Source organism: Oncorhynchus masou, chromosome 15, assembly GCF_036934945.1.
Source record: "Oncorhynchus masou masou isolate Uvic2021 chromosome 15, UVic_Omas_1.1, whole genome shotgun sequence".
Taxonomy (NCBI): Eukaryota; Metazoa; Chordata; class Actinopteri; order Salmoniformes; family Salmonidae; genus Oncorhynchus; species Oncorhynchus masou.
The window spans coordinates 68457089-68478524 of NC_088226.1; the positions used below are offsets into that span (position 1 = coordinate 68457089).

General features: G+C 42.1%; 1 pseudogene; it reads right to left on the reverse strand.

The window, feature by feature from the left end:
- The window catches only part of LOC135556724 (tight junction protein ZO-1-like), a 173247-nt pseudogene that overhangs the window by 70251 nt on the left and 81560 nt on the right, over positions 1-21436 (reverse strand).

Below are 21436 nucleotides of genomic sequence, written 5' to 3' on the forward strand. Positions count from 1 at the left end.
TTCATATGCCCGACCCTTGGCCTGCATGGAAGGTCAAGTTGTGACCTTGTGCTCTACGGCCTGGTGGAAGAATCATGAACACTTTTTTTTTTTTAAAGGCAAAACAGACCGTGTCGACGAGTGGTTAACAGCAGCGTCCTATCGCCTATGACCACAGAACATCGGCCATTTTCTATTCCTCTCAAGACGATTTTACACGTTGAATCATAACGTCGACAGCAGGTGTTTTACTGAGCACGGCCAACGTTCATTAAGGTGCGTCTTGTCCTTGTATACAGAGCAGAATCCTGAATGCTTGTTTCTTATTGGACAAGTCCTGGTAGTCCCTCCCCGGTTCAGTTTTATTCCATTTGGTGCCTAATGAACAAGGTCCTGTTATTGTGTGTTCAGTGAGCACGCTGTACGTGTACGGCTTGCAGCATGCTGACTAGTGGAGGCAGGAGGAAAAGAAGATGGAGGGAGCAGGGAAGAAGGACAAAATGGAGGGAGGCTAGGGCACAGAGATAGGGGTTTCAACCATCCTACAGAGACAGAGATAGGGGTTTCAACCATCCCAGAGACAGAGATAGGGGTTTAAACCATCCCAGAGACAGAGATAGGGGTTTCAACCATCCCACAGAGACAGAGATAGGGGTTTCAACCATCCCACAGAGACAGAGATAGGGGTTTCAACCATCCCACAGAGATAGAGATAGGGGTTTCAACCATCCCACAGAGACAGAGATAGGGGTTTAAACCATCCCAGAGACAGAGATAGGGGTTTCAACCATCCCACAGAGATAGAAATAGGGGTTTCAACCATCCCACAGAGATAGGGGTTTCAACCATCCCACAGAGATAGAGATAGGGGTTTCAACCATCCCACAGAGATAGAGATAGGGGTTTCAACCATAGAGACAGAGATAGGGGTTTCAACCATCCCACAGAGATAGAGATAGGGGTTTCAACCATCCCACAGAGACAGAGATAGGGGTTTCAACCATCCCACAGAGATAGAGATAGGGGTTTCAACCATCCCATAGAGACAGAGATAGGGGTTTCAACCATCCCACAGAGACAGAGATAGGGGTTTCAACCATCCCACAGAGACAGAGATAGGGGTTTCAACCATCCCACAGAGATAGGGGTTTCAACCATCCCACAGAGATAGGGGTTTCAACCATCCCACAGAGATAGGGGTTTCAACCATCCCACAGAGATAGAGGTTTCAACCATCCCACAGAGATAGAGATAGGGGTTTCAACCATCCCACAGAAGGTCACAAGTTGTATGTCTCTTGCTCAGTTGCGACAGGCAATTGTGATATAAAAGGCAAATGCCGACAAGAATGTTGAAAAGATGTGACAGACAAAGAGAGAGAGAGACAGGGAGAGCGAGAGAGAGAGAGAAGAAAAGAGACAAGGAGAGAGAGACCAAGAGGAGGGGGAGAGAGAGAGATAAGGAGAGAGAGAGACAAGGAGAGAGACAAGGAGAGAGAGACCAGGAGGAAGGGGAGAGAAAGAGGAGAGAGAGACCAGGAGGAGGGGGAGAGAGGAGAGAAAGAGACAAGGGAAGAGAGAGAGATAAGGAGCAAGAGACAAGGAGAGAGAGACCAGGAGGAGGGGGAGAGAAAGAGGAGAGAGAGAGACCAGGAGGGGGAGAGAGGAGAGAAAGAGACAAGGGGAGAGAGAGAGACAAGGAGAGAGAGACCAGGAGGAGGGGGAGAGAAAGAGGAGAGAGAGAGAGAGAGACCAGGAGGAGGGGGAGAGAGGAGAGAAAGAGACAAGGGAAGAGAGAGATAAGGAGAGAGAGACAAGGAGAGGTAGAGGTATCCTATGCACTACTCACCCTGTGTAGAGTTACTGTGTGCTGTTCCCATATGACGGTCTCCTCCATAGCTGCACTCTGTAGAAATAAATCCTTCTTTTCATCATCATCACTCCAATTAGTGTCAGTAGCCCCCAGGCTTTAGATGTACTCATTTAGCAAAATAAACTTTCAAGCCTCAATATCTAAAAATACATTTCAGAAACCGCCCCCCCCCCAAAAAAAAAAATCAACACCACACAATTGTGCCAGTATTTTAGACGAGCATATCACGGATCGGCCCGTGACGAATTAGCGGTTTTCCTTGTATCAGGGGTTCATACACATTTTGACAGATGGAATTCTCCATGATTTTTAACCACATTTCCATGACCAACAATTGGCGGCATCTCTATATGGTACAGTTGAAGTCAGAAGTTGACATACACTTAGGTTGGAGTCATTAAAACTCGTTTTTCAACCACTCCACAAATTTCTTGTTAACAAACAAATAGTTTTAGCAAGTCGGTTAGGACATCTACTGAGCAATTTTTCCATCTATTGTTTACAGACAGATTATTTCACTTATAATTCACTGTATCACAATTCCAGTGGGTCAGAAGTCAAGGTATTGGAATGGCCATCACAAAGCCCTGACCTCAATCCCATAGAAAAATTGTGGGCAGAACTGAAAAAAGGGAGGCCTACAAATTTAACTCAGCTACACCAGCTCTGTCAGGAGGAATGGGACAATTTATTGTGGGAGGCTTGTGGAAGGCTACCCAAAACATTTGACCCAAGTTTGACCCAAACAATTTAAAGGCAATGCTACCATATACTAATTGAGTGTATGTAAACTTCTGACCCACTGGGAATGTGATGAATGAAATAAATCATTCTCTCTACTATTATTCTGACCTTTCACATTCTTAAAATAAAGTGGTGATCCTAACTAATCATTTTTTACGAAGATTAAATGTCATGAATTGTGGAAAAACTGAGTTTAAATGTATTTGGCTCAGGTGAATGTAAACTTCCGACTTCAACTTGTATGTATAAAAAAAAGTATGCGTAATGTGGTAGACGCTGGGAGGCTTCTTTCGGATCCCATTAACCATCTCCTGTCGTTGAGCAAGGCACTTAACTCCCCCTACAAAGTACAACACCTTTTAGGCAACTGTATAAAACACGTGGTCAACCCTTAGGCTGGAGAGCTGCTGGGTGTGCAGGCTTTTGATCAAGCCCTGCTCAAAACACATCAGAGCCAGTTTATCAAGGTCCTCTCTTGGAGGATGGACGACCAACCTTGATGTAAAACATTGCAACATTACAACCAACGTTGTACGTTTCGCTCATTCAATATAGCAAAGATCGAGTGGCTATGGTAGGCTACAAAGATGTTTATTCAACTGAAGCAAGCCCACAAATGTTCAGAAAATGTACGTTTTCTAGTTTAGTCATATTTATCTTAGCTACCTTATAAGTGTTTACTTTGCAGGCTGACTGGTATCTATTGAGTTGCATAACTGTAGGTCGTAAAGCAGTGGCGGAAAAAGTACCCAACTGTCATACTTGAGTAAAAGTAAAGTCACCCAGTAAAAGTAAAGTCACCCAGTAAAGTAAAGTCACCCAGCAAAAGTAAAGTCACCCAGTAAAATTCTACTTGAGTAAAAATAAAGTCACCCAGTAAAATTCTACTTGAGTAAAAGTAAAGTCACCCAGTAAAAGTAAAGTCACCCAGTAAAATTCTACTTGAGTAAAAGTAAAGTCACCCAGTGAAAGTAAAGTCACCCAGTAAAAGTAAAGTCACCCAGTAAAATTCTACTTGAGTAAAAATAAAGTCACCCAGTAAAATTCTACTTGAGTAAAAGTAAAGTCACCCAGTAAAAGTAAAGTCACCCAGTAAAAGTAAAGTCACCCAGTAAAAGTAAAGTCACTCAGTAAAAGTAAAGTCACCCAGTAAAATCCTACTTGAGTAAAAGTAAAGTCACCCAGTAAAAGTCACCCAGTAAAAGTAAAGTCACCCAGTAAAAGTAAAGTTACCCAGAAAAAGTAAAGGTCACCCAGTAAAAGTAAAGTCACCCAGTAAAAGTAAAGTCACCCAGTAAAAGTAGTCACCCAGTAAAAGTAGTCACCCAGTAAAATTCTACTTGAGTAAAAGTAAAGATATTATAATAGAAAATGACTCAAGTAAAAGTCACCCAGTAAAATTCTACTTGAGTAAAAGTATAAAAGTATTTGGTTTAAAATATATTTAAGTATTAAAAGTAAAAGTATAAATCATTTACATTTCCTTATATTAAGCAAACCAGCCGGCACCATCTTCTTGTTTTTTTAATTTACTTACGGAAAGCCACATGCACACTCCAACATTCAGACATCATTTACAAACAAAGCCTGTGTGTTTAGTGAGTCCGTCAGATCAAATCAAATCAAATTTTATTTGTCACATACACATGGTTAGCAGATGTTAATGCGAGTGTAGCGAAATGCTTGTGCTTCTAGTTCCGACAATGCAGTAATAACCAACAAGTAATCTAACTAACAATTCCTAAACTACTGTCTTATACACAGTGTAAGGGGATAAAGAATATGTACATAAGGATATATGAATGAGTGATGGTACAGAGCAGCATAGGCAAGATACAGTAGATGGTATCGAGTACAGTATATACATTGAGTATGTAAACAAAGTGGCATAGTTAAAGTGCCTAGTGATACATGTATTACATAAGGATGCAGTCGATGATATAGAGTACAGTATATACGTATGCATATGAGATTCATAATGTAGGGTAAGTAACATTATATAAGGTAGCATTGTTTAAAGTGGCTAGTGATATATTTACATCATTTCCCATCAATCAGAGGCAGTAGGGATGACCAGGGATGTTCTCTGTTTAGTGAGTCCACCAGATCAGAGGCAGTAGAGATGACCAGGGATGTTCTCTGTTTAGTGAGTCCGTCAGATCAGAGGCAGTAGGGATGACCAGGGATGTTCTCTGTTTAGTGAGTCCGTCAGATCAGAGGCAGTAGGGATGACCAGGGATGTTCTCTTGATACGTGTGTGAATTTGACTATTTTCCTGTCCTGCTAAGCACTGAAAATGTTACAAGTACTTGTGTCAGGGAAAATGTAGTAAAAGTAGTCAAAAATATAAATAGTAAAGTACAGATACCCCAAAAAACGACTAAAGTAGTACTTTAAAGTATTTTTTAATTAAGTGCTTTACACCACTGCTAAAAAAGGACCCTAGTTCAGCCGCCTATGCTAGATACTGCTGCAGATACTGCTTCATTGTGTCAAGGAGAGGGGTAAGAAGGAAGAGGGGGACAGGAGAGGGAAGAAGGGGGACAGGGGAGAGGGGTAAGAAGGGAGAGGGGACAGGGGAGAGGGGTAAGAAGGGAGAGGGGACAGGGGAGAGGGGTAAGAAGGGAGAGGGGGACAGGAGAGGGAAGAAGGGGGACAGGGGAGAGGGGTAAGAAGGGAGAGGGGAGAGGGGAAGAAGGGAGAGGGGACAGATGACAGGGGAGAGGGGTAAGAAGGGAGAGTGGGGACAGGGAGAGGGGTAAGAAGGGAGAGTGGGGACAGGGGAGAGGGGTAAGAAGGGATAGGGGGACAGGGGAGAGGGGTAAGAAGGGAGAGGGGGACAGGGGAGAGGGAAGAAGGGAGAGTGGGGACAGGGGAGAGGGGTAAGAATGGAGAGTGGGGACAGGGGAGAGGGGTAAAAAGAGATAGGGGGACGGGAGAGGGGTAAGAAGGGATAGGGGGGACAGGGGAGAGGGGTAAGAAGGGAGAGGGGGGACAGGGGAGAGGGGTAAGAAGGGATATGGGGGAGGTAAAAAGGGAGAGGGGAAAGAGAGGAGAGAGGGAAGAGCGGGATCTCAGGGTGATCTGCACCAGAGCCAGCTGAGGTGTTGAGGAGCGATGGTTTTATTTATTTATTTGCATGGCTCCTGCAATGCAGCGAAAGAGAGATGGGATCTGCTGAGCCACATCCCCTAAAGCCAGCATTCTCACAACTACACCACTAGGCTAATTCTCTGGATAGCTTCTGTAGCATGCACTGTATCCAAGCCAGCATTGTCACAATGAACCAGACCACTACTGTACATCTCATTCTCAGATAGCTACTCATACTGACTGTATCCTAGCCAGCAATGTCAATCCCAACCTGGAAATCTCAAAGTAGCTCAAATTCACAGATACTGAAACTAAAAATAAAACCATACTGACACTGTAACAGCTGCAGAACCAGCATTCAGACACTATATACCACAGCCAGCATTCACAGACACTATATACCACAGCCAGCATTCACAGACACTATATACCACAGCCAGCATTCACAGACACTATATACAATAGCCATCATTCACAGACACTATATACCATAGCCATTCACAGACACTATATACCATAGCCATCATTCACAGACACTATATACCATAGCCATCATTCACAGACACTATATACCATAGCCATCATTCACAGACACTATATACCATAGCCATCATTCACAGACACTATATACCATAGCCATCATTCACAGACACTATATACCACAGCCATCATTCACAGACACTATATACCACAGCCATCATTCAGACACTATATACCACAGCCATCATTCACAGACACTATATACCACAGCCATCATTCACAGACACTATATACCACAGCCATCATTCACAGACACTATATACCACAGCCAGCATTCACAGACACTATATACCACAGCCAGCATTCACAGACACTATATACCACAGCCAGCATTCACAGACACTATATACCACAGCATTCAGCATTCACAGACACATTCACAGACACTATATACCATAGCCATCATTCAGACACTATATACCACAGCCATCATTCACAGACACTATATACCACAGCCATCATTCACAGACACTATATACCACAGCCAGCATTCACAGACACTATATACCACAGCCAGCATTCACAGACACTATATACCACAGCCAGCATTCACAGACACTATATACCACAGCCAGCATTCACAGACACTATATACCACAGCCAGCATTCACAGACACTATATACCACAGCCATCATTCACAGACACTATATACAATAGCCATCATTCACAGACACTATATACCACAGCCAGCATTCACAGACACTATATACAATAGCCATCATTCACAGACACTATATACCATAGCCATCATTCACAGACACTATATACCAGCCATCATTCACAGACACTATATCAGCCATCATTCACAGACACTATATATAGCCATCATTCACAGACACTATATACAATAGCCATCATTCACAGACACTATATACCACAGCCATCATTCACAGACACTATATACCACAGCCAGCATTCACAGACACTATATACCATAGCCATCATTCACAGACACTATACCATAGCCATCATTCACAGACACTATTTACAATAGCCATCATTCACAGACACTATATACAATAGCCATCATTCACAGACACTATTTACAATAGCCATCATTCACAGACACTATTTACAATAGCCATCATTCACAGACACTATTTACAATAGCCATCATTCACAGACATTATATACCATAGCCATCATTCACAGACACTATATACCATAGCCATCATTCAGACACTATACCATAGCCATCATTCAGACACTATACCACAGCCATCATTCACAGACACTATATACCATAGCCATCATTCACAGACACTACCATAGCCATCATTCACAGACACTATATAGCCAGCATTCACAGACACTATATACCACAGCCAGCATTCACAGACACTATATACCACAGCCAGCATTCACAGACACTATATACCACAGCCATCATTCACAGACACTATATACCACAGCCAGCATTCACAGACACTATATACCATAGCCAGCATTCACAGACACTATATACCACAGCCAGCATTCACAGACACTATATACCATAGCCATCATTCACAGACACTATATACCATAGCCATCATTCACAGACACTATATACCATAGCCATCATTCACAGACACTATATACCATAGCCATCATTCACAGACACTATATACAATAGCCATCATTCACAGAAACTATATACCATAGCCATCATTCACAGACACTATATACCATAGCCATCATTCACAGACACTATATACCATAGCCATCATTCACAGACACTATATACAATAGCCATCATTCACAGACACTATATACCATAGCCATCATTCACAGACACTATATACCATAGCCATCATTCACAGACACTATATACAATAGCCATCATTCACAGAAACTATATACCATAGCCATCATTCACAGACACTATATACCATAGCCATCATTCACAGACACTATATACCATAGCCATCATTCAGACACTATATACAATAGCCATCATTCACAGACACTATATACCATAGCCATCATTCACAGACACTATATACCACAGCCATCATTCACAGACACTATATACCATAGCCATCATTCACAGACACTATATACCACAGCCAGCATTCACAGACACTATATACCATAGCCATCATTCACAGACACTATATACCATAGCCATCATTCACAGACACTATATACCATAGCCATCATTCAGACACTATATACAATAGCCATCATTCACAGACACTATATACCATAGCCATCATTCACAGACACTATATACCACAGCCATCATTCACATACACTGTATACCATAGCCATCATTAACAGATACCATGGCCACTTTAGACAGCATTGTCATGTCAGACCCAGTAGATCTAAGATACATGATACTATAAATAAAGATGAAACCATCCTGAAAGATAAAACAATCCTGCTGCTGGTGGCATACACAGGCACACACACACACACACACACACACACACACACAGGCACACACACAGGCACACACACACACAGGCACACACACACAGGCACACACACACAGGCACACACACACACACACACACACACACACACACACACACACACACACACACACATACACAGACACACACACACACACACACACACACAGGCACACACACACACACAGGCACACACACACACACACACACACACACACACACACACACACACACACACACAGTCACACACACACACACACACACAGGCACACACACAGGCACACACACACACACGCACACACAGGCACACACCAAAACAGACCACACTCTCACGCAGAGGAAGTTAAAAGGTATTTTAAACACCTCTTAACAATGTATGAATGAGTGTGATACAAATTGTGGAAATGGAGTAGGAGGAGACTTGAGTCTCTTCCTTTGTGCCAGGAGCTAGGCTGCATATTCCCAGGCACTCCACAGAATACAATGGGCTTGTTGCTGGCGACATAACGCCACCACTATGAGGAGGCAGGTTGAGGAAGTGTGCCGAGTGACTTTATTAAGCATGCTTGGAATGTCTTTACACACTAACAACTGGGCCTACGTGCAGTAAAGCAGGGGCTACAAGACGCAGGACAATCCCAAGCTGTCAGCCCAGGATTCATTATTGCACACCGTAGCAAAACATTTTGTAACAGGAAACATTTTGAACAAAAAATTAAAAATGTGTTTCTATATGAAAAATGCAGGTCCAGCATATAGCTACACTTTTTTTTTTTTTTTTTTATATTGGTGCACAAGACACCTGTCTAATTGGCTCCTGTCTGAGTGGACTGATCCATTGTGGAGGCCATCTGATTGGCTCCTGTCTGAGTGGACTGATCCATTGTGGAGGCCGTGGGGATGGCACAGTCCAGAAATCTAAGAAATGTGCTACTGAAATTGTATATGGTTATATTATGTACGAACAAATGGTGCAACACTAATAAAAATATGATTATTTCATAACAAATAAGCTTTTTCCAGCGTTGTATAGTGGTCGCTGTCCACAGTTCTGAAACATCACCGCACTGTTGAATTGGCGCCTTTTCCGAGGCCATGTTGCTACGTGCATAATGGGGCAACAGGTGGCCTAGTGGTTAGAGCGTTAGACCAGAAAGGTTGTTGGATCGAATCCCCGAGCTGACAAGGTAAAAATCTGTCGTTCTGCCCCAGTTAACCCACTGTTCCCCAGTAGGCCGTCATTGTAAATAAGAATTTGTTCTTTTAACTGACTTGTCTAGCTAAATTTAAGAAAAATGAAATAATAGCAAAGCATCTTGGTGTTGAGAACAATGTGGCAGAGGCAGCAGTGGAATTAGGAGACGAGAAAGCAGCCTTTTGTCTAAGAATAGTGAGAATAGCCTAACTGTTAAATGTGCCTGGGTTTATGCAAATTAATTACTTTTAAAAAATCATACGTGATTTTCTGGATTTTTGTTGTTTTTGATTCCATCTCTCACAGTTGAAGTGTACCTATGATAAAAATTACAGACCTCTACAGGCTTTGTAAGTAGGAAAACCTGCAAAATCGTCAGTGTATCAAATACTTGTTCTCCCCACTGTATGTATGTATGTATGTATGTATGTATGTATGTATGTATGTATGTATGTATGTATGTATGTATGTATGTATGTATGTATGTATGTATCATCGTCAGTGTATCAAATACTTGTTCTCCCCACTGTACGTACGTACGTACATGTATGTACAGTGGGGCAAAAAAGTATTTAGTCATCCACCAATTGTGCAAGTTCTCCCACTTAAAAAGATGAGGCCTGTAATTTTCATCATAGGTACACTTCAACTATGATAGACAAAATGAGGGAGAAAAAAAAATCCAGAAAATCACATTGTAGGATTTTGAATGAATTTATTTGCAAATTATGGTGGAAAATAAGTATTTGGTCAATAACAAAAGTTTCTCAATACTTTGTTATATAGCCTTTGTTGGCAGTGACAGAGGTCAAATGTTTTCTGTAAGCCTTCACAAGGTTTTCACACACTGTTGCTGGTATTTTGGCCCATTCCTCCATGCAGATCTCCTCTAGAGCAGTGATGTTTTGGGGCTGTTGCTAGGCAACACGGACTTTCAACTCCCTCCTAAGATTTTCTATGGGGTTGAGATCTGGAGACTGGCTAGGCCACTCCAGGACCTTGAAATACTTCTTACGAAGCCACTCCTTCGTTGCCCAGGCGGTGTGTTTGGGATCAATGTCATGCAGAAAGACCCAACCACGTTTCATCTTCAATGCCTTTGCTGATGGAAGGAGGTTTTCACTCAAAATCTCACGATACATGGCCCCATTCATTCTTTCCTTTACACGGATCAGTCGTCCTGGTCCCTTTGCAGATAAACAGCCCCAAAGCATGATGTTTCCCCCCCATGCTTCACAGTAGGTATGGTGTTCTTTGGATGCAACTCAGCATTCTTTGTCCTCCAAACACGACCAGTTGAGTTATGACCAAAAAGTAATATTTTGGTTTCATCTCACCATATGACGTTCTCCCAATCTTCTTCTGGATCATCCAAATGCTCTCTAGCAAACTTCAGACGGGCCTGGACATGTACTGGCTTAATTAGGGGGACACGTCTGCCACTGCAGGATTTGAGTCCCTGGCGGCGTAGTGTGTTACTGATGGTAGGCTTTGTTACTTTGGTCCCAGCTCTCTGCAGGTCATTCACTAGGTCCCCCCGTGTGGTTCTGGGATTTTTGCTCACCGTTGTTGTGATAATTTTGACAACACGGGGTGAGATCTTGCGTGGAGCCCCAGATCGAGGGAGATTATCAGTGGTCTTGTATGTCTTCCATTTCCTAATAATTGCTCCCACAGTTGATTTCTTCAAACCAAGCTTACCTATTGCAGATTCAGTCTTCCCTGCCTGGTGCATGTCTACAATTTTGTTTCTGGTGTCCTTAGACAGCTCTTTGGTCTTGGCCATATTGGAGTTTGGAGTGTGACTGTTTGAGGTTGTGGACAGGTGTCTTTTATACTGATAACAAGTTCAAACAGGTGCCATTAATACAGGTAACGAGTGGAGGACAGAGGAGCCTCTTAAAGAAGAAGTTACAGGTCTGTGAGAGCCAGAAATCTTGCTTGTGTGTCGGTGACCAAATACTTATTTTCCACCATAATTTGCAAATAAATTCATAAAAAATCCTAAAAATGTGATTTTCTGGATTTTTTTCTCATTTTGTCTGTCTTAGTTGAAGTGTACCGATGATGAAAATTACAGGCCTCTCAACTTTTTAGGTGGGAGAACTTGCACAATTGGTGGCTGACTAAATACTTTTTTGCCCAACTGTATGTATGTACGTACATACAGTGGGGAGAACAAGTATTTGATACACTGACGATGATACGCACACACACACACACACACATACATACATACATACATACATACATACATACATACCATACATACATACATACGTTTTGAGTGTTTGTTTAATAGCCTAGGGATTCGGTGAGCACCAAGCCTCAAGCAACCACAACGTATGATAAATAACAGGCTTTACAAGAACAGTCTCTCTGGTATAATTAACATTTATTTAGTGTTGTAGTGTACTATTATTTAGTGTTGTAGTGTACTGTTATTTAGTGTACTGTTATTTAGTGTTGTAGTGTACTGTTATTTAGTGTTGTAGTGTACTGTTATTTAGTGTTGTAGTGTACTGTTATTTAGTGTCACTGTTCCAAATGGTCAGATATTTATAATAGTGTACTGTTATTTAGTGTACTGTTATTTAGTGTTGTAGTGTACTGTTATTTAGTGTACTGTTATTAAGTTATTTAGTGTACTGTTATTTAGTGTTGTAGTGTACTGTTATTTAGTGTTGTAGTGTACTGTTATTTAGTGTACTGTTATTTAGTGTTGTAGTGTACTGTTATTTAGTGGTGTAGTGTACTGTTATTTAGTGGTGTAGTGTACTGTTATTTAGTGTCACTGTTCCAAATGGTCAGATATTTATAATAGTGTACTGTTATTTAGTGTACTGTTATTTAGTGTTGTAGTGTACTGTTATTTAGTGGTGTAGTGTACTGTTATTTAGTGTTGTAGTGTACTGTTATTTAGTGTTGTAGTGTACTATTATTTAGTGTTGTAGTGTACTGTTATTTAGTGGTGTAGTGTACTGTTATTTAGTGTTGTAGTGTACTGTTATTTAGTGTTGTAGTGTACTATTATTTAGTGTTGTAGTGTACTGTTATTTAGTGTTGTAGTGTACTGTTATTTAGTGTTGTAGTGTACTGTTATTTAGTGTTGTAGTGTACTGTTATTTAGTGGTGTAGTGTACTGTTATTTAGTGTTGTAGTGTACTGTTATTTAGTGTTGTAGTGTACTGTTATTTAGTGTTGTAGTGTACTGTTATTTAGTGTTGTAGTGTCCTGTTATTTAGTGTTGTAGTGTACTGTTATTTAGTGTTGTAGTGTACTGTTATTTAGTGTTGTAGTGTACTGTTATTTAGTGTACTGTTATTTAGTGGTGTAGTGTACTGTTATTTAGTGGTGTAGTGTACTGTTATTTAGTGGTGTAGTGTACTGTTATTTAGTGGTGTAGTGTACTGTTATTTAGTGTACTGTTATTTAGTGTTGTAGTGTACTGTTATTTAGTGTTGTAGTGTACTGTTATTTAGTGTCACTGTTCCAAATGGTCAGATATTTATAATAGTGTACTGTTATTTAGTGTACTGTTATTTAGTGTTGTAGTGTCCTGTTATTTAGTGTCACTGTTCCAAATGGTCAGATATTTATAATAATAAACCCTCCTTTCTCTTGATCTCCTCCTTCGTTATTATTACTATTATTATGATCATCATTTTAATAAATAATGTCATTATCATAAGTAGGCTTAGTATAGCAGCCTTGTATAACCACCATTGAGCTGTAGGCCTCAGAACTCATCCTGTTTAGACTTAATACTGTAACTTAGGCCTATACTGGGTTGGCTAATGGGGATCCTACAAAAATAAAAAAAATGCAATACTTACAGTATATGAGTTACTGTTTGATAAATAAATATGTGACTGTTTTTAGTCTGTTTTCTTTTGTTTGTTTTTTTAAATAAACAGATAACAGACTCTCTGGTACGCTTATAATTTATTTATTGTTGTTTACATTGTTCCAAACGGACCTAAAAAATATATATTGTAATCTAACAGCACCTGTTTGGCACAGATAATATGCAGGCAGTGCTGGCTCCTTCCCTTCTTTTTCTTGATCTCCAGTATTTTCCACAACTAGTCAAATTTATTCCACACATCGGACTTCCCCTTTACCTCCTGAGCAACCAGTAAAACATTCCCCTGTTTCCAGTCACGTCCTCTGCATCCATTTTGCTGTCACATGTGTTCCGGAGTTCAGAGTTTGTTATAACCAATTTATTAATGTGATTATGACATGCTTTAACGGTCAGGCCCTATTGGTCGCGTACATTCGATGCACACGTGTCACATAAAGAGAGCAAGGGTTTGAGGGGATATTTTCCTAAATAAATTAGCGATTTTGGTAACGGAACTTTTCAATCAAAAATGGCCGTAATTATGTAGCAGTTCAGCAACATGGACAACGTGATACACACTGTAGACGTTCTGTGGTGGTCGCTGCAGCAGAGACAGTGTGATACACACTGTTAATGTTCTGTGGTGGTCGCTGCAGCAGGGACAGTGTGATACACACTGTTAATGTTCTGTGGTGGTCGCTGCAGCAGAGACAGTGTGATACACACTGTTAATGTTCTGTGGTGGTCGCTGCAGCAGAGACAGTGTGATACACACTGTTGGTGTTCTGTGGTGGTCGCTGCAGCAGAGACAGTGTGATACACACTGTTGGTGTTCTGTGGTGGTCGCTGCAGCAGAGACAGTGTGATACACACTGTTGATGTTCTGTGGTGGTCGCTGCAGCAGAGACAGTGTGATACACACTGTTGATGTTCTGTGGTGGTCGCTGCAGCAAAGACAGTGTGATAAACACTGTTGGTGTTCTGTGGTGGTCGCTGCAGCAGAGAGAACAGAGACAACGGGTCACACAGTCCCTCGCTGTCTTTTTTTACACGGCGCAGCAAGTCTGAGCCCGGCCCGGCACAATCAAATCAATTGCGGTCGGATTCCTCTAGTTATCTGTGTCTTAATTATTTCATCAAACAGTGCACTTTAAAGCATCAGACAAGCTCAGTGCATACAGTTGATTTGATTAAAACACATAGGATATATATATATATATATATATTTGAAAAACGTTTTAATTTGGACCAATCGATTGGTCGAAAGTACAGACGACTCTCGGTCAACCAAGATTCTCTCTAAATCGGGGACAGCCCTACTTCAAAGCCTCTCATTGACCAATAAATAGCTCCAGCAATTCAGGGTTTATATACATCATTGGTCCTTACCCACAAAGCACTCCTGTCTTCTTCCAACCTCCCTCAGTACAGTCAAAGTGAGGTCTATCCATGGAGCAGAGCCTGTACAGTGTGTCAACCTTACACAGATGGTACCACACTGAAATTAAACACCTCAGGTGAAATAGCAGTCTGTAAAACTATATATGGACCAACTCAATTGACTCAGTATTGTGTTGGTGAACACACATGGACCTCAACATAGACGGTAAGGTAGGTAGCTAGCGCACCATGAGCAGATAGCCAGATACTGGAATTTAGACTGTTCTAAATTCACTGTCCCTTCGCTTCCCCTAATTTCTACTCCAAACCCAGGACCACCTAGGGCCTCCGCAGAGAACACTTTGGCCAAATCATGAGCTTATGTTGAGGAGGCACATTAAAGCATAATGGACCATGAGGGGGATTAGCTAAGGGGATTAGTCTGATTATTTATTAAAAGCAGCAGCACCAGTTACTTAGGAAACAGGACAGGCGGAGTGGAGCGAGAGGAGAAGAGGCTCTATTTCGACTAGTTCAAATATCCATTCCTCTTGTCATCTCCTCCCCTTCATGCAGCGTTGATGGTTGAAGCTGGCATTCACCTGGACAGATCGTTTGGATAATTGAGAAAGAGCCAGGGCAGGGTGATTGGACCTCCCAAATCCCTGCTGCCAAACCCTCCTTCCAAAAATCCCCTCATCACGGCTCCCATGGCAACTATAGCCTTGTTCACACCGCAGGCCTTTATGCTCAAATCAGTTGTTTTCCAAATACATTTTGGAAAAACTGACTGTCCAAACAGCAAGTTACATGTGACCAAATCAGATGTGTGTGTGTGTGTGTGTGTGTGTGTGTGTGTGTGTGTGTGTGTGTTCAGACATAAGTCATTTGCTGACATTGCTAAACTAGTTGTCATAGTAACGACGGGTGTGCACGCACTGGTGTAGGCTGATTGGTGGTGGTGCTCCTGCTTCCTAGCACCGCCATGGACGTTTCCCAGTTGCTTTCTATGTTCAAAATCGTAGTGTAAGAACACTTTTAAAGCCTCAAAGGATAAGATAATCAAACTTTCCAAACAAGTCCTTTTTTTGGCTAGCCACAGCTGTCACTAGCGAGGTAGCTGTTTAGCTAGCTAGGTAGCTGTTTAGCCACAGCTGTCAACTAGCTAGCTAGGTAGCTGTTTAGCTAGCCACAGCTGTCAACTAGCTAGCGAGGTAGCTGTTTAGCTAGCGAGGTAGCTGTTTAGCTAGCCACAGCTGTCAACTAGCTAGCGAGGTAGCTGTTTAGCTAGCCACAGCTGTCAACTAGCTAGCTAGGTAGCTGTTTAGCTAGCTAGGTAGCTGTTTAGCTAGCCACAGCTGTCAACTAGCTAGCTAGGTAGCTGTTTAGCTAGCGAGGTAGCTGTTTAGCTAGCCACAGCTGTCAACTAGCTAGCGAGGTAGCTGTTTAGCTAGCTAGGTAGCTGTTTAGCTAGCCACAGCTGTCAACTAGCTAGCGAGGTAGCTGTTTAGCTAGCCACAGCTGTCAACTAGCTAGCGAGGTAGCTGTTTAGCTAGCCACAGCTGTCAACTAGCTAGCGAGGTAGCTGTTTAGCTAGCCACAGCTGTCAACTAGCTAGCTAGGTAGCTGTTTAGCTAGCCACAGCTGTCAACTAGCTAGCTTAGGTAGCTGTTTAGCTAGCCACAGCTGTCAACTAGCTAGCTTAGGTAGCTGTTTAGCTAGCCACTGCTGTCAACTAGCTAGCGAGGTAGCTGTTTAGCTAGCCACAGCTGTCAACTAGCTAGCTAGGTAGCTGTTTAGCACATTCAGTCATTTGTTTTTAAACAATTAACAAGCTAGTTAGCTACCACATGTTCTTCTCAAACTGTCAACAGAGTAGCTAGCAAGCAAAAGGATATGCCAAATAAGTCTTTAAAAAAAACACTTGAGGGCAAATAATGATCAGATTTGACTGTTCAGACATGTCGCTTGGCCAGGAATCTGATTTGTATCTGATTCCAAACCACCTACGAAGGTGGTTTGAAATGTGGCTTGAAATATCCGATTCCATGTACTTTTTGGCTGCAGGAAAAATTACAGATTTTAATCGGATATGCAAAAAAATAGGATTTATGTCACTTCAAACTGCCAATGTGAACTAGGCTTAAGTTATGCGGCCTGCTAAAATATAGTACTTTTCTTTCTGAGCAGAGGGCACCCTACCTGAGAGGGACAGCCATGCTATCACACAGCCTTTTGGAGTAGGGTTCAGCTGAACCAGTCTCCTCTCTCTGGCCGGCCAGGCATAGTGCCTGAGAGCCGTTAGCCTAGCCTGAGAGCCGTTAGCCTAGCCTGAGAGCGCAGCTGGGGTTGTAGGAAACTGAACAACAGTCCACCACAAGGGTCTACTGCAAAGGTTCAACACAAACAGTCAAAAACCTCTTCAAGCAGTTTTAAGGGGAAACTAAAAAACACAAAAAGCTGCAGGGCAAACAAAAGAGGAAACTCCCTCTGGCATTTTACAGTAAACTGAATAGGCCTGAAAGAGGGAACTCCCTCTGGCATTTTACAGTAAACTGAATAGGCCTGAAAGAGGAAACTCCCTCTGGCATTTTACAGTAAACTGAATAGGCCTAAAAGAGGAAACTCCCTCTGGCATTTTACAGTAAACTGAATAGGCCTGAAAGAGGAAACTCCCTCTGGCATTTTACAGTAAACTGAATAGGCCTAAAAGAGGAAACTCCCTCTGGAATTTTACAGTCTACTGGAGTAGGCTTAAAAGAATAAACTCCCTCTGACAGAATAGGCCTGGTAGGCCTACATACTAACTGTACTTTTTTAACTGTACTTTTAAAAGGAGAGAAAAAGATGGAAACGGGGCCTGGGACTGAAATAAAAATCCCTCTAGAACAGTTTTCTGTTTAATGTCTTGAAGCTGATCAGCGCTGATCAGCGCTGTAAAACCGCTGATGCAACATTACTCTGCACCATATTGTCTGAATTTATAGCTGTATTTTTTTTACCAGGGCTGAACTGAAAAACGAATAAAAGACCTACTTGACTCCAGTTGATACTAAATCTGTCAGCATTTTTTGTTGACCATTTACTTGTTTAAAAACACACACACACACACACACACACACACACACACACACACACACACACACACACACACAAGCTCTTTCAGATTCTTGTAGTGTGCAATGCATGTTCTACGGTAAATCTATGATCTATTTCATTGTGGTGCAGCAGTCTTTCTGCGGTGTTGTGAAGAGGAGAGATGCAATTTGGGTTCTAGAACATATTTCTCCTTCTCAATCTGTCCACCGTAACCAGAGCAACAAGGTCATTCAGTCAATGACCTGACTTTCCAGAACCATACTTTCCTGGATGGGATCAGAAAGGACACCACGAAGAGAGTAATGTATTGTCCATCTCAGTCCCCAGGCACCACATGTACTAGATAAGAGCACAAACACCTTCCTTACCACTCAAAATCAACAAAAATCTAGAGCGAAACTGAAGACAATAAACAACTTCTCTGACAGGAAAACGGCCAATGAGGCAATGATATTAAATCAGAAACATTGTATACATAATTTTTAATAATAATAATAATAATAATATAGGTCATAAAATCAATCTCATCCAAAACTGAGTTTTGTGAGTTCGTCATGATTTGAGGATTTGGGATTTGATTTCCACAACGCTCACTTGTCCATTAATAACAAGGGATAGACACACAGCTGTGGTGGCGCTGCTCTATCCACTCCTACCGCAGAACACACCGACAGAGAGAGAGACCTGCCCGCAGCGCAGCGGACTTTGTTTACATAAGACAACACGTCACACACTTTGTTTTTTTGTTTTTTAAACATGAGAAATACTGCACTAAAACACCTTTAGTCAGATGTAATAATTGCGCAACTAAAAATATCCCTGTCAAAAACATCAACATTAATTACAGCTTTCTTGAGTTATCGTAGATTCATTCGGGGGATATTTTTAAGGAAGTGACGCTTAGCTTTGTTGCCATGGTGTCTCGTTAAACTAACAGTAACTGCCACATAGAACCACGCCCCCAAGACCGGAATCTCCTTTTTTTCTTAATGAGCAAAAGAGAAACACGTGGAAATTGAAGTTCAGAAATGTATGCAGATTATTGGTTTTACATTTGTTCGTTAGCCTCAACTAAGTTTTCAATATCAAAGCCACAGAATAAATTCAGGCACAGACTACCAGATGCACAACCAGCTATAAGAAAGAAGGAGAGAGTCAAACAAATAGATGCATTTAGCCATTGACGTTATTCCACACCGAGGGTTTCTTCTGCAATCTGCAGTGGCTCTGGTGCACCATTTGTGAACACAATCCCTCAGTTTGTGGTCAGTATCCCAGCAATCAATGGGGTTTGTTTGTGACACTGACTCTCTAGTGTGCGGATGTGTGTCCTTTGTGGCCAGGCAGCAAGTCTAACAGACTGTGCCAACAGAAGTAAGCTCCACTCTGCAGGTTTGGAGGGCTTGGCAGGGCTGGAGGGAGGCTGACCATCGCTACGTTCCAAATGCCACCCTATTGCCTCTAGTGCACTACTTTTAACCGTGAAAACTAGTGCACTAAATAGGGAATAGGGTGCCATTTGTCAGGCTGACCATGCCAGTTGGATCATGCTTGGAGGATTAGCGTAAAAATACAATTACTGGAACAGGCAAAGTCCCTTGGTTCACAGCAATTAGACTGGTTCACCAACTGGTACTCAATATGGCTGCCAGTCCCCGATCACAGAACTTTGACATGAATGGGGACGTTGGTTCTAGTAATTCTATGATTAGAACCCATGCAGCTTGGGAGAGGAGAGTCTGCAGCTGTCTACAACACAGATTCTCTCTCATATTCATATATATATATAGAGAGAGAAGTTGTTTGGGACTTAAAATCAGTCCCAAACAACTTCATCTCAACCTTGTTTAAATCCTCATATTCAGGATGTGATCTGGACAACGACATAGTTATCAGGAAGCATGTATTGAACTGAAACGTGTCTTCTGCATTTAACCCAATCCCTCTGAACCAGAGAGGGGCTGCCATAATCGCCGTCTTCGGCGCCCGGGGAACAGTGGGTTAACTGCCTTGGGAACAGTGGGTTAACTGCCTTGGGAACAGTGGGTTAACTGCCTTGGGAACAGTGGGTTAACTGCCTTGGGAACAGTGGGTTAACTGCCTAATGGGTTAATCTCTGCATATTGCCTTTAATGTTGTCTGATAATGGGTCCATGACAAACAGGGTTTTTAGGCTACAAGTTACAGCCTAATAAGCATTATCGTCAACGTTATTACAGTGATGTTAGAGACCAAAAAGCCCCTGATGTTATTACCCAATTCAAAAACATCATCAAGCAAGAGGAGCATATGACAGGAACTAAAAGCCCCTGATGTTACTTCTATAATCAGAAATGAGGCAATGCGACAGGGGGCTGTTTAACTCGCTGTGGATGAGGTGTGTGTGTGTGTGTGTGTAAAGGCGTCCGCATGCTTCTCAACCGAAACAGTTCGAAAGAGTTTGTGCATATATTACGAAGAGATTGTGACGATTTTGTTCGTTTTGGACTTCCGTAAGGGTTTTTTCACCTGTAACCCGAAGTCTAAGCCCCTTCGTCTGTGATTGGTCAACAATAGGGATTCTTCAATAAAGTATTATTGTCATTCAACGTTTTCATGCAAATCTTTTCATCTGATAAATACTGCACCAAACATCTTAGTTAGATGGAAAATTGCACGACTAAGATCTCTGAAAAAATAAAATAATAATAATAATAACTGGTTTGTTTGGCTACGGTGTCTCAAAATGGACAAACAGTACTTTTTCTGCTTTTTTCTAATCTTTCAAGTGAAGGCCTTTTTTTTTTTACCCCTTTTTATCTCCCAATTTCAATATTCTTTCATCGCTGCAACTCCCCAACGAACTCGGGAGAGGCGAAGGTCGAGTCATGCGTCCTCCATACTTTGCTCCTTAACAACCGCCAGCTTAACCCGGAAATCAGCTGTACCAATGTGTAAGAGGAAAAACACTGTTCAACTGATGACCAAAATCAGCCTGCAGGCGCCCGGCCTGCCTCAAGGAGTCGCTAGAGCACAATAAGCCAAGTAAAGCCCCAGCAGGCCAAACCCTCCCCTAACCCGGACGACGCTGGGCAAATTGTGTGCTGACACAGCCTGGGATCGAACCCGGGTCTGTAGTGACGCCTCAAGCACTGCGGAAGTATGCGAGCACATTCGTCCGGTTCGCCTAGCCGAACTGAAGTGTGCTGACGCCTTAAGAGAGACCGACAGACAGACAGACAGACAGACAGACCGAGAGAGACAGAGAGACCGAGAGAGACAGAGAGACAGAGACAGACAGGCAGAGA